At 42.7% G+C, this 12,557-nt stretch overlaps 1 protein-coding gene across 1 annotated transcript in view; it reads right to left on the reverse strand.

Moving 5' to 3' along the window:
* CPNE4 (copine 4) overlaps nt 1-12,557 on the reverse strand; it is a 379,779-nt gene that overhangs the window by 35,598 nt on the left and 331,624 nt on the right.

A 12,557-nucleotide genomic window follows, 5' to 3' on the forward strand; every position in this document is an offset into this window, starting at 1 on the left:
CACAGCTGGGACCGGGGGCCAGGGTCCCTGCCTGTAGCTTCCACAGTGGCCGCTTACGTTCAGTGATCTGACCATGTGAATCACATTTTCTGTTTCTTTCTTTTTTCCCCAAAGTAATGCTAACAAGAATGAGTAAGAGGGCAAAAAAAGTGAGATCTTTCATCATACGCATATGAGAAAAGGGCGGAAAACGGAGACAGGCGAGTCACTTGGGTGAAAAGTAGGCATCCATCACACTTAAGATGCAACCGTTCACGTCCAGTGAGAGGGCTCCGTCTAACAGCACTCCGGCTAACTTCTGGGCTCGAAAGTAGCACTCTGCACAGTGACACAGTTTAAATCAGCAGCCACCCTTGATCACACGCCCTTAGATGAAGAGGGAGTCCCCCAGTTTTTTCTAGGGTAGAGTTTGGAATAGGGTCTCAACACTTCAGATCTCACTTCTACATCTTTGATTTTTTTAAAAATAAAATTGAACCTTAAATTCTTTTTTAAAGCTTTTCTTTTGGGGGAGAGGTAGGTAACTAAATTTGTTTATTTATTTAATGGAGGTACTGAGGATTGAACCCAGGACCTCGTGCATGCTAGGAACGCGCTCTACCCCTGAGCTATACCCTCGCCGCTCACTGCTACACCTTAACAGGGATCTGCAGCCAGGAAACCCCAGATCTCAGATAAGATGGAGGCAGCAAAGGGGACTTTTACTCGGAGGTTGTCTCTGGAATTTGAGGGCTTAAGGGGCAGCTTGGTTCTTCCTCAGGATGGAGACCCTACTAGCCAGTCCTGCCTGCCAAGCCTGCTTGTAAATCTTTTTTCAGATTCTGTAGGATGCTGCGCAGACCTCAAATGAAGTGTGTCCAAAACAAAACCTAATCCCCCCACCCCAGGTTGATCCTTCTCTTTTATTTTCTGTCACAGTGAACCATATCAACACTTATCCAGGTGGAAACATCGTTCAGTATGTGCTAGTGAATATCACAGGTGAGCACCGGCCCGCTGATCCGCATGTTCCCATACGCAGAGTTTTTCACTCTATGTGCTGGCCCCTCCACACTGACCCTGACTGTCACAGTCATTCCCTGGAGCCAGAAACGAAAGCTTGCCTGGCCTGGACACAGAAGGAGGAGGAGGCGCGTCCCTGCCTTCCAGGCTTAGCACTGTGTCCAACAGCAATCACCGCCTTGGGACACCTGAGTCTGACTCTCCGATACGCACTCATTATTCTACCTTGGAGAGAGCAAATAAGAAGGCAAAGGGGCAGAAACCGGCAAAAGAAAAGACGTGGAAGCAGCCTTTCGAACACTCTTTTGTGCTTCATTGTATTTCTTTTTAACTCTTTCTCCCCCACACGTGCAGCAGAATATAGAAAAAGCAAAAGGGACTGTTCGGGGTCTTTTAGCTTGTCACATATGTGTACGAAAACCACCTATCACTTCTCAGATTTCCCATCATGCTTTAGTTGGTTACTGCCCTCCTTCCTCCTGCCACTATCACACCCAGGACATCTGCTGTCCCTGGGACAGACCCCCCCCTGGCTGGAGGAGGACTCAGACTCCGGCATGGCCTCCCGGGGTGGGCACCGCTGCTCACATGGGGCCTCACCTCTCCAATCGGTGGCATTTTTCATAATAGAATTGCAGAATTCTGTTCTGATCTTTCTCAGGAGGGATCCCAAAAGAAGGAAGAAAGTGAGGCAGACAAATAAAAACAGTCTTCCCCATTCCCCCTGCCATGAAGCTGGCTTCTGTCTGCTCTGATGAAGCTGGCAGAGGAACATATCGTGGTGAAAAGTAAACAGATCAACTGCCCTGCAGAAGCACCAAGGCAGAGGCAGGGTTCTCAGTGCAAATCAGACAGGAAGCCTTGACAGATGAGGGAGAGTGGCAGCTTGGGAAACATCTACAAGCCAGGAAGCTGGTACAGCTCACAGTGGAGTTTGGGTGTATACTCTTAACATGTCCGAGCTCGACAGATGGCCTTGTCAACTCCCTCATTTTATGGAGAAGGAAATTGATGGAAGAGAAGTGACATGGCTTCTGTGAGTTCACCCAGGGCAGGGCTGCGACTAAAACCCAGGTTTCCTGACCACTTAATTTCATCACCACCACAAAACAGTGCAAATTGTAATAATTACAACATACACAGGGCTTACTATGTACCAGACATTGTCCTGAGTACTTTATACACAGACACACACACTCACTTAATCCCCAGAATAATTTATCTTGCTCATTTTACACGAGGAAACTGAGGCACAGAGAGGTGAAGTAAGTTTCTCAAGACCACACAGCGAACCAGAGGTGATCTTTGAAGTAAAAGAAGTTACACTTCATAGCTTGTCCTAACCAATCATCTTTTATGAGCCCAGGCCATTTGTGTTTATTGTCTTTAATCCTGTACAATAACCCTGAAATGACAAAATTCTCCTTACCAGTCACAGGAAACTGCCATTCACAGCTATGACTCACAGTCTTAGAGAGGTTAAGTGACTTCACTAGACATCTAGACAATGACAAAGATGGATTTGAATGCAGGTGTCTGGTGTCATGGCTGCTAAGTTTTCCGCTGTGCCACGCTGCCTCTTAAGGGAAGCAGAAATTCACAATCGGGCTCCTTAGTCTGCTCTATGCAAGAAGCACTGTTCTTTGATTAATAGACCACCGGGGCCCTCTGGGGCTCAGGGAACCCACCAAGCACACAGAGAAGCTGCTCACTGTTCCCACGTAAGAGGATGCAAAGGTAGCAGAATGAGGGTTTCCCCTGCGTCCTCAGCTCCATCTGTGGAATGCGTGGGTAGGTGTGTACTGAGAGGTCGGGCTACTCCATCCTACCTTTACTTTACTTTTGCACTGAACCCATTAGAAGACAGGTGCTATCCCAACTTACCACTCACTCGCCTGTTTGCGATGGTCAGTTTTATGTGTCAACTTGGTAGGTTTATGTCCCCAAGTATTTAATCAAACATTTATCTAGTTGTTGCAACAAAAGTATTTTATAGACATGATTAATCAGTTTAGAATCAGCTAACCTTAAAGTAAGGATTTTGTGGATCCATGAATTTAGGATTTTTTTTTCTATTTCTGTAAAAAATGCCATTGGGATATTCATGGAGATCACACCAAATCTTGAGGGTACTATGGATATTTTTTTTAATTGAGGTTTAGTCGGTTTACAATGTTGTGTCAATTTCTGGTGTACAGCACACCGCTTCAGTCATACATTAATATACATATATTCATTTTCACAATATTTTTTTACTTTTTTGTGGGGATAATAAGGTTTATTTATTTTATTTATTTTTGGAAGAGGCACTGGGGATTGAACCCAGGACCTCGTGCATGCTAAGCATGAGCTCTACCACTTGAGCTATACCCTCCCCCCAGGTATTTTTAACAATATTAAGTCTGCCAATCCATAAACATGGGATGTCTTTCCGTCTCTATGTGTCTGTTACTTTCCTTCATCAGAGCTTTGTAGGTTTCAGTGCTTAGTCTTTCACCTCTGTAGCTAAGTTTACTCCTAAATCTTTTGTCCTTTTTGATGCTATTACAAATGTGATTTTTTTTCGTTTTTTGTTGAGATACAATTGACATATAATATTTTGTAAGTTTAAGGTGTACAACGTACTGACTTAACACATTTACATATTGTAATATGCTTACCACAGTAGCCTTAGCTAACACCTCCATCAGGTCACAGAACCGTCATTTCTCTCATGTGGTGACAGCATTTAAGGTCTAGTCTCTTACCAGCTTTGAAGTAGATAACACAATACTGTTGACTATAATCACAATGCTGTGCATCAGATCTCCAGAACATACTCATCTTCCACTGCAAGTTTGTACCTTTTGACCAACATCTCCCCAGTCCTCTCCTCCTCCCCAAACTCTGGTAATCACCATTCCACTCTCTGCTTCTATTTTGGCTTTTTAAGATTCCACATATTTGTCATTCTCTTTCTGATTTATCTCACCTAGCATAATGCCCTCAAGGCACATCCATATTGTAGCAAATGTCAGGATGTCCTCCTTTCTCACAACTGAATAATATTTTATTGTGTGTGTGTGTGTATATATATATATATATATACACATACATACATACATACATACATACACACACATACCACATCTTGATCCATTTGGGATTGTTTTCTTAATTTCTTTTTTGGATGGATTATTATTAGTGCAGAAACACAACTGACTTTTACATGTTAATCTTGTATCCTGCAACTTTACTGAATTCATTTGTTATTTTGACAGTTTTTTTTTTTTTTTGTGGAGTCTATAAGGTTTTCTACAAATAGGATTATATAATCTCAAAACAGAAATAATTTTACTTCTTCCTTTCTTATTTGGATTTCTTTTTCTGGCCTAATTGCTCTGGTTAGGACTTTCAGTACTGTGTTAAAAAGAAGCAAGGAGAGTGGGCATTCTTGTCTTCTTCCTACTCTTAGAGAAAAAGCTTTAAATTTTTCACCACTAAGATATTGGCTGTGGGCTTGTCATGTATGGCCTTTATTATGTTGAGGTCATCCCTTCTCTACCTAGTTCGTTGAGCATTTTTATCATGAAAGGGGGTTGAATTTTTGTCAATGTCGAATTACAAAAGCGGTCTTGAGAAAGAGAACAAAGCTAAAGACTTCCTGATCTCAAAATGCATTATAAAAGTAATCACAAAAAGACAGATCAAAATGTACCATGGTACTCACTTAAAGACAGATCTATAGGCCAATGGAGCAGGATAGACAGCCCCGAAGTAGCGATGCATATGTGGTTAACTCATCTTAACAAGGGTGTCAAGAATACATAATGGGGAAAAGGTAAGTCTCTCCAAAAAATGATGCTGGGAAAACTGAATATCCACATGCAAAAAAAAAAAAAAAAAAAGAAGAGAAAAAGAAATTGGATCCTGTACGCCATACACAAAAATCCACTCAAACTGGATCAGACTTAAACATATGACCTGAACCTGTAAAACTCCTAGAAGAAAACACAGGGGAAATACTCTTGACATTGGTCTTGGCAATGGTTCTTGGATATGATACCAAAAGCACAACCCACAAAAGCAAAAATAGTCAAGTGGGACTACATCAACCTCCTACAGGAGCTATAATAAAAGCTCCCACACAGCAGAGGAAACCATCCATAAAATGAAGAGGCATCCTATGGAATGCGAGAAAATATTTGCAAACTGTATATCTGACAAGGGATTAATTTCCAAAATACGTAAAGAAATCCTACAACTCCATAACAACCCACCTAAATAACCTGATTAAAAAAGGGTCAAAGGACCTGAACAGACATTTCTACAAAAAAGATATACAAATGGCCGATGGGTATACGAAAAGATGCTCAATATCATTAGTTATCAGGAAATGGAAATCAAAACTACAATGAGATATCACCTCCTATCTGTTAGAATGACACTGTTAAAAAAACACAAAAGATAACAGTTGTTGGCAAAGATATGGAGAAATTGGAGCCCCTGTACACCATTGGTGGATATGTAGAACAGTGCAGCAGTTACGGAAAACAGTACAGTGTTTCCTCAAAAAATTAAAGATAGAATGACCGTATGATCCAGCAATCTCATTTTTGGGTATTTATCTAGAGAACTGAAGTCAGGATCTCGAGGAGGTATCTTATTCCCATGTTAACTTCAGCAGCATGACTCACAATAGCCAAGCTATGAAACCAGTCCAAGTGCAGGACTAAAGAAAGTGTGGAGTAGACATACAATAGAATATGATTTAGCCTTAAAAGGAAGAAAATCTTGCCATTTGTGATATGGATGGACACGATGGTAACTGAAATAAGCCAGTCACAGAAGGACAACTATCACCCGATTCCACTTTGATGAGGTCATAGAGGCAGAGAATACAGTGGAGGTTGTCAAGTGCTGAGGGTGGGGGAAACAGGTAGAAGGTTTTAGTTACACAAGATAAGCAAGTCCTAGAGCCCTGTGTGCAACACTGTGCTCAAGTTAACAACGTGGTGTCGTGCACTGCAAAATCTGTCAAGAGGGTGGATCTCATGTTAAGTATTTAAAAAAGTTTTTTTTTTTGGTGAGGGGAGGAGGTAACTAGGTTTGCTTATTTATTTATTCTTTAACAGAGGTGCTGGGGATTGAACCCAGGACCTCGTGCATGCTAAGAACACACTCTACCACTGAGCTAAAGGAAAAGACTTGCACACGGGGGATCATGGCCACATTTAGTGACTGTAGACACAGGGGGAGGGCCTGGGAGCAGGTGACCCAAGTTCTAGCCCCTGCTCTGCAGACAGCGTTGTGAGGCTTCAGGAGCGCTTCTCAGTTCTCCGTGCCTCAGCTTCCCTCACTGCAAAATGGGTGTCTGGGGAATGAGAACTGGAGGGGGAATGCTCTCTCGGGTCCCATCCACATCCAGAATTCCCTAGTTACATGGCATTGCATCTTTATTCCTTTTCCAACTTTCTGTTTCAAAGTCTGAGATGATCAAAGTAATAAAATTCTTAATTAACTTAATGCCTGATGAATGGAACACTACTCCCTTTATTTTCCTTTGTTAGGTATCTTTCTACCCCCTTGGATGAATAGAAGTCAGTGGTTCACTTTCTCCTGGTGATTCTCACAAGAGCATCATGAGATGGAGGGTCCGTTTTCACAGATAATGATCCTAAAATTCAATAAAGCAGCTGAAGGTGGCTTATTCCCAAGCACAGAGGTAGCAAGAGTTGACATAGGCTGTGAACCTGGCTTTGCTTTTCCACATCCAGGGCCCTTTTCATTAAACCACAATGCTTCATTACATACTCACGCCAGGAGCCTTCTCAATGGCAGGATTTTTTTCCCCTTTATTCTTTTTTTCTTTTTTTTAACAACCAACTAATTTATGGATGTCTGACCTCTCCCAGGGAAGAATATACTTATATACATTTTTAATGTTCTCTTTGATAATAAGCACTCGAAAATTGCCCAGAATGATTAATCCTGGCAGGGTCTTGCTGGGCTCATTTAAAGGTAGAAGTTTAAATGGAGGCCATCAAAATTAGGTGCTAACAGAATCAGCAACGTAGGAACCAAACTGTCTTCTCACATCACTTAGTCTAGCCCAGTCTTCCAACTGCAGCTTTTGGGAAATCAGGCAATGTTCCACCATTCTAAGGAGTTTTGGGTAATATATGTACAATTATATTTCAGGACATCTATGATTAGGAATTTGGGAGAACTTCATCCATAGTTTAGTACTCGGAATGACTTCTTTTTTGTTAAAATTCAATGACAACCCTTAACACAAAATTGGTGTAGTGGTTTACACGGAATTGTAAACATCTATGAAAAGAATACCAAATACATATTTGCTTGTTTGGTGGTTATGACATTGGCACAGACAGGCCTTACCTGCAGAGATTCTGGTTTAGTTTTCTGGGGGAGGGTCCCAAGAATACGACTTGGAAGCAAGCAAGTCACCAGTTTGTCTGCATGTGGTCTCTGGAAACACTGAGAAACACTGGACAGAAAATCCAGAAGTCCGTGGTTGGTGACTATGACGGCAATAATTAAAATTATCTTCTGGCTTACACACTGTGCTCTTCAATTCAGTAAGAAATCTGACCACAGACAGAAAATAGCATTCAAGGGCCATCCTGGCTCCTGAATGATCATTCAGTGCAGTACCGCCCTGAGCAGGCCAACAAAATCCTAAAAGATTGTGCTCGTGAGAGGTGGACTGAGAGTTCCCTGGGAGGAAGGGTGATGTATGTGAGCTTTATCTGGCCAGTTCACACACCTCTCCTCTTCTGACGGCACCCTCACCCAGGGACACTCCACAGTGAAGCGTTTCACTCCTGGAAGCTTTTGATGGAAATGTCTGGCTTTGGGAGGCTTGGTTAGTTCAGATAAGCCTCAGGGGTTCCGAAATGCTCTCATCCAAACCTTTTTAATGTTACACCTGGCTTGCCTTAGGAAGACTGAAAGTCCCACGGTTGTGGGGTCGGAGTGGAGAGGCGGCTCTGACGGGGACAGATGCCTCAAGCTTTGGGCAAGTGCTCCATCTTCATGACCAGAGTTGCTCTGCGTTGGCTGGATCTGTACCGCTCTTCTTCCAAATGACAGGTGTTACAGCTACCTGAGAAGCTGACATGCGATCAGGGGACTGATGAGTGGCTGAGCTCGGGAAACTTCCTCAGGTGAATTGCAAATGTGGGTACAACCCCTGCTCAGTGAAGATATTTAACAGTACAAGACAGTGCAGTGGGGCACTGTTTCTTTTGTATTCTTTTTATTGAAGTATAGTCCGTTTACAATGTTGTGTCATTTCTGGTGTCCAGCATCATGCTTCAGTCATACATACACACAGACACTCATTTTCTTACCGTTCCTTACATGTGATTTGGCACTGCTATCCCTGAGGAGCTCAGACGAGATGAGTCTCTCTTTCTCTGGTCCCCCGGCCTCTTTTCTGTATCTCTGTCCCTGCATGTCTTGTGAGACCTATTCTGGAAGAGTCTGATATCCTTTACAAACAGGAGGCAGAGAAGGTGACTGTGGGTTTTATTTCTTCTATTCAATGGCTTTATTTCCTTCATTATGAAACCTTCCTTGACTCCCTCCCACATGTCAGGAAACTAGGTATAGCACATACAACGAACAACAAAGGGGCAAGACAGCTGAGTCGGTCTCTGACTACTAGAAGCTTACAGTCCGGCGGTGAAAACAGACATGACTCATATCTTCTGTTCCGTCAATTTATCTGTTTTTCATACAGCTCGAGTTTGAGCTACTTCTGTGTGCCAGGTGCTCTGGGGCCAAGTCCTGGAAGGACAGCTCATTTAAGCCTCACAACAGACCTACTAGGCAGGTGCTGAGAACAATAGTTTGAAAGAAACTGAAGCCCAGGGACATGAGGTAACTTTCCTGAAGTCACTTGGCTAGAAAGTGGTAAAGTTGGGGTTGGAACCTTGGCCTCCTGGGGGAGAGCCCAGCTTCCCCGTACAGCATATTGTCTACTTACTCATTATTGAATGAATATTAATTATCTGCTGTGTTTTCTGTACCTTTCTGGGCACTGATTACATGACAGATGAGACAGGAAGCTATTTCACTGTTTCCATGAAGTCAGTCCACCTCGGCATGCATCAGATCTCAGTGTTCTACAGAACGCCTCAGTCAGATTGAGTCTCTACAGACAAGTTAGAGATGTAAACTACTTATTTTTTTAAATTGAAGTATAGTTGATATACAATGCTGTGCTAGTTTCTGGTGTACAGCACAGTGATTCACTTATACATACAAGTGTATTTCTTTTCATATTCTTTGTCATTACAGGCTTTTTCAAGGGTATTAAATATAGTTCCCTGCGCTATACAGTAGGACCCTGTTGTTCATCTATTTTATATATAGTAGTGTATGTCTGCAAATCCCAAACTCCCAATTTATTCCTTCCCTCTCACTTCCCCCTTTGGTAACCACGGGTTTGTTTTCCATATCTATAAGTCTGTCTCTGTTTTATAAATAAGTTCATTTGTGTCACTTTTTTTTAGATCTCACATTTAAGTGATATCATATGGTATTTGTCTTTCTCTGTCTGACATAGAATGATGATCTCCAAGTCCATCCATGTTGCTACAAATGACATTTTTGTATTTTTATGGCTGAGTAGTATGACTTTGTATAAATATACCACATCTTCTTTATCCAGTCATCTGTCAGTGGACACTTGGGCTGCTTCCACGTAAACTATTTTAAACAGGGAATGACATAATCAGATGTAGGGAGATCATGGAGGCTTCCAGGTGAAGAATGAATAAAATGGGTGGGGACTGAAGTTGAACGAGGGCCAGAAGAAAACCCATGACATGGGGAAAATTACAGAGGTATTAAAGAAGTGGCAGCCAAAGGCCTCAATCTCTAAGGAGATGTTGGGGTTGAGGGAGAGGAAGGAGAAGGAGAGCCTGACATAAGCCTGAGCTCCTGGCGTGGGTGACTCAGGGCACCACTCACCTGAGTGGGACTCACAGGAAGGGACAGGTCGGAGGGTCAAGGGACAGGTTAGTATTTGGCCACGTCAAATGTGGAGTCCCACACTCCTGATCTCTAATAAGAACCGTGGTTCTCTGGACCCATGACAGGTAATCATTGTTTCTTCCAGAAAAATGCCTGCGTCTCTCTTTCTAAATGAGCCCTGCTGTGCTGGTTTATTGATTGCTATCATATGATGCCTGGAGGCAACCTCCCGTGGTCCCTGAGGTGGGGAACGTGCTCCAAGACCAGAAAAGAACAGATGCATCCATTTGTATGGCTTAATCAGTCTGGAAACCACAAGCTGGCAACGCAGGACTCACTGCCAGCCAGGAGGAAGTCTTGGCACAGCCAGGCAACTCAATTGCTGTGCGTTTCTGACATAAGCTCATTTACTTGCTTCTCTCATTTAATTACTGTCTGTGGAACATCCTGGGTGTTCAAGACTTGGAGGTTTTAGGATGAGGGACCAAAACAGATCCTAAGAACATGGAGAAATGAGCCATTCCTCACCAATCACATAAAATGACTTATGGAAATTTTTTTTTTAATATTATTTTTTTATTGAAGTATAGTCAGTGTTCGATGTTGTGCCAATTCTGGTGTACAGCTTAGAGTTTCAGTCATCCATATACATACACATAGTCTTTTTCATTATATGTCATTATATGATATTGAATATAGTTCCCTGTGCTATACAATAGGACCTTGTAGGAGAACAGCTCCATTGCTGCCATGCCTAAGCCAATTCTGAGTGTTTAAGCTGGACAACCCTAATAAACTCAGGCGTTCCAGTCAGATGACAAACGACTGTCCAGGACACTCCTGCCTCATCACCAGCACTCGGTGGCCCCAGCTCTGCGCCAGTGTTCACAGTGTTTCTTTGGGTGCCTGGGCATCTAGCTTATCCTCTGGGCACAATGGGGCCCTGGGTGCTCAGACTTCAGGGACCCTCTCCTTCGTGCCTCTTGTGGGCAGACATCACGTCTGACCCTGGTCTGGACCTGAGTCCTCATCCAGGAACTGTTGTGTAGACTGACTCCAGCTGCCCTGGAAACCAAGCTGAGGGTCATCCAATACTACTACTTCTTTTTGTTTTTGTTTGTTTTTGAAATTTCATTCCATTCCTTGTGATGGGGGTCCCTCTGTCACTCCACCTTTCTATGTAGCCTGATCCACTTCTGGTCAACGAGGGTGAGGGAAAGAGTCTGGGGGTTCTAGGAAGATACAAGAAATCCTAACGACTGTACTAAGTTGTGAGCCTAAAACTGCTGCTGGTGAACTTGCCTTGCCAAGAAGACTCATTTCTCCTCTTCTAAATGATAATTAGCACAGACAGACCTCTAAGGAGAATGCTCTCCTGAGAGATGGGAGGACCTGGTTCTGTGAGTCATCCGGGAAGATGTCTTACTCTCTGCATCTGGATGGAGTCAGACACACATTTGTAAGATGGACAAGCAGAAAGCTGAGATTCTGACAGTGTTAGGCAGGGCCACCGACCAATCTTCTCAGGGTTATTACCCCAGTAATTGAACCTTTCTTCTCATCCCACTTCTATCACCAGACAGACCAATAGCTTTATTTGTCTCTGGGGAGACAACACAGAACTTTTCTACCTGGAAGTGTAAACCAATCCATTCACGGATGGGAATGGTCCTCCGAGAAACAGACTCATCAATAAATACTGTAAAAGCCAGCAAAAGTAGTTGGAACTAATTAGATCTTTTTTTCTGGCTATCACAACAGTCAATGTATCTCCAGTGGTTTTTGATAAATTGACCCAAGTTTCCATCTAAATTCCATTCTCCACACCAGGGTTATCATTTTGAAGAGCAGAAATCAAAATGTATTAATCCATAGAGTAGCAAAGCATTTTAAAAGTTCATTTCACAGAGCACCAGTTTTATGAGAGGTTAATAAGATTTTAATAAAAAATTAAAAAGGGCTGAGTCCTCAAATAGGTTTGGGTTACTCTGAGATAATGGAAGTTAAACAGTTTTCTCCACTGCAGACTTTGAAATGCCAATGTGCAGGGCATATTTTTAGGGTGGGACAAATAACCGTCAAGGGCACAAAATTTAAGGAAGTACTTGTTCTTAGGGCACCACAAGTGCACGACTGTCACTTACATGAAGCTGGAGTAAGTACTTCCTTAAATCTTGCACCCAAACTCCTTCTGCCTTTCCCTAGTCCAGGTCCTGCTAATGTGCTTTGTGAATAATTTTCCAGATTAGGGCATAATACACAGTACTTTCCAGCTTGTTTGGTCCAGGAACTTGGGTGTGTATTTGCATACAGGTAAAATTTGTCATGAGATTAATGTCTTGTGAAAAGAAGTTTGAGAGATAGGTTTTTTTTTTTTTTCACTCATTCAATAAATGTTGTCTTTGATGGCAAGGCACTGGAGGTATGAAGATGAAAAGAAAACAGTCCTTTCCCTTAAAATGTTCAAATCTAGCAGAGAAAATCAGTCCAAAGACACCAGCATACAACTGAGCAAGCGCCGTGCTGGAGGGGCTTCCGGCGTGGGGTCAGAGTGGACGGCATCGGACCCA

The sequence above is a fragment of the Camelus ferus genome, chromosome 1 (assembly GCF_009834535.1).
Source record: "Camelus ferus isolate YT-003-E chromosome 1, BCGSAC_Cfer_1.0, whole genome shotgun sequence".
Lineage (NCBI taxonomy): Eukaryota > Metazoa > Chordata > Mammalia > Artiodactyla > Camelidae > Camelus > Camelus ferus.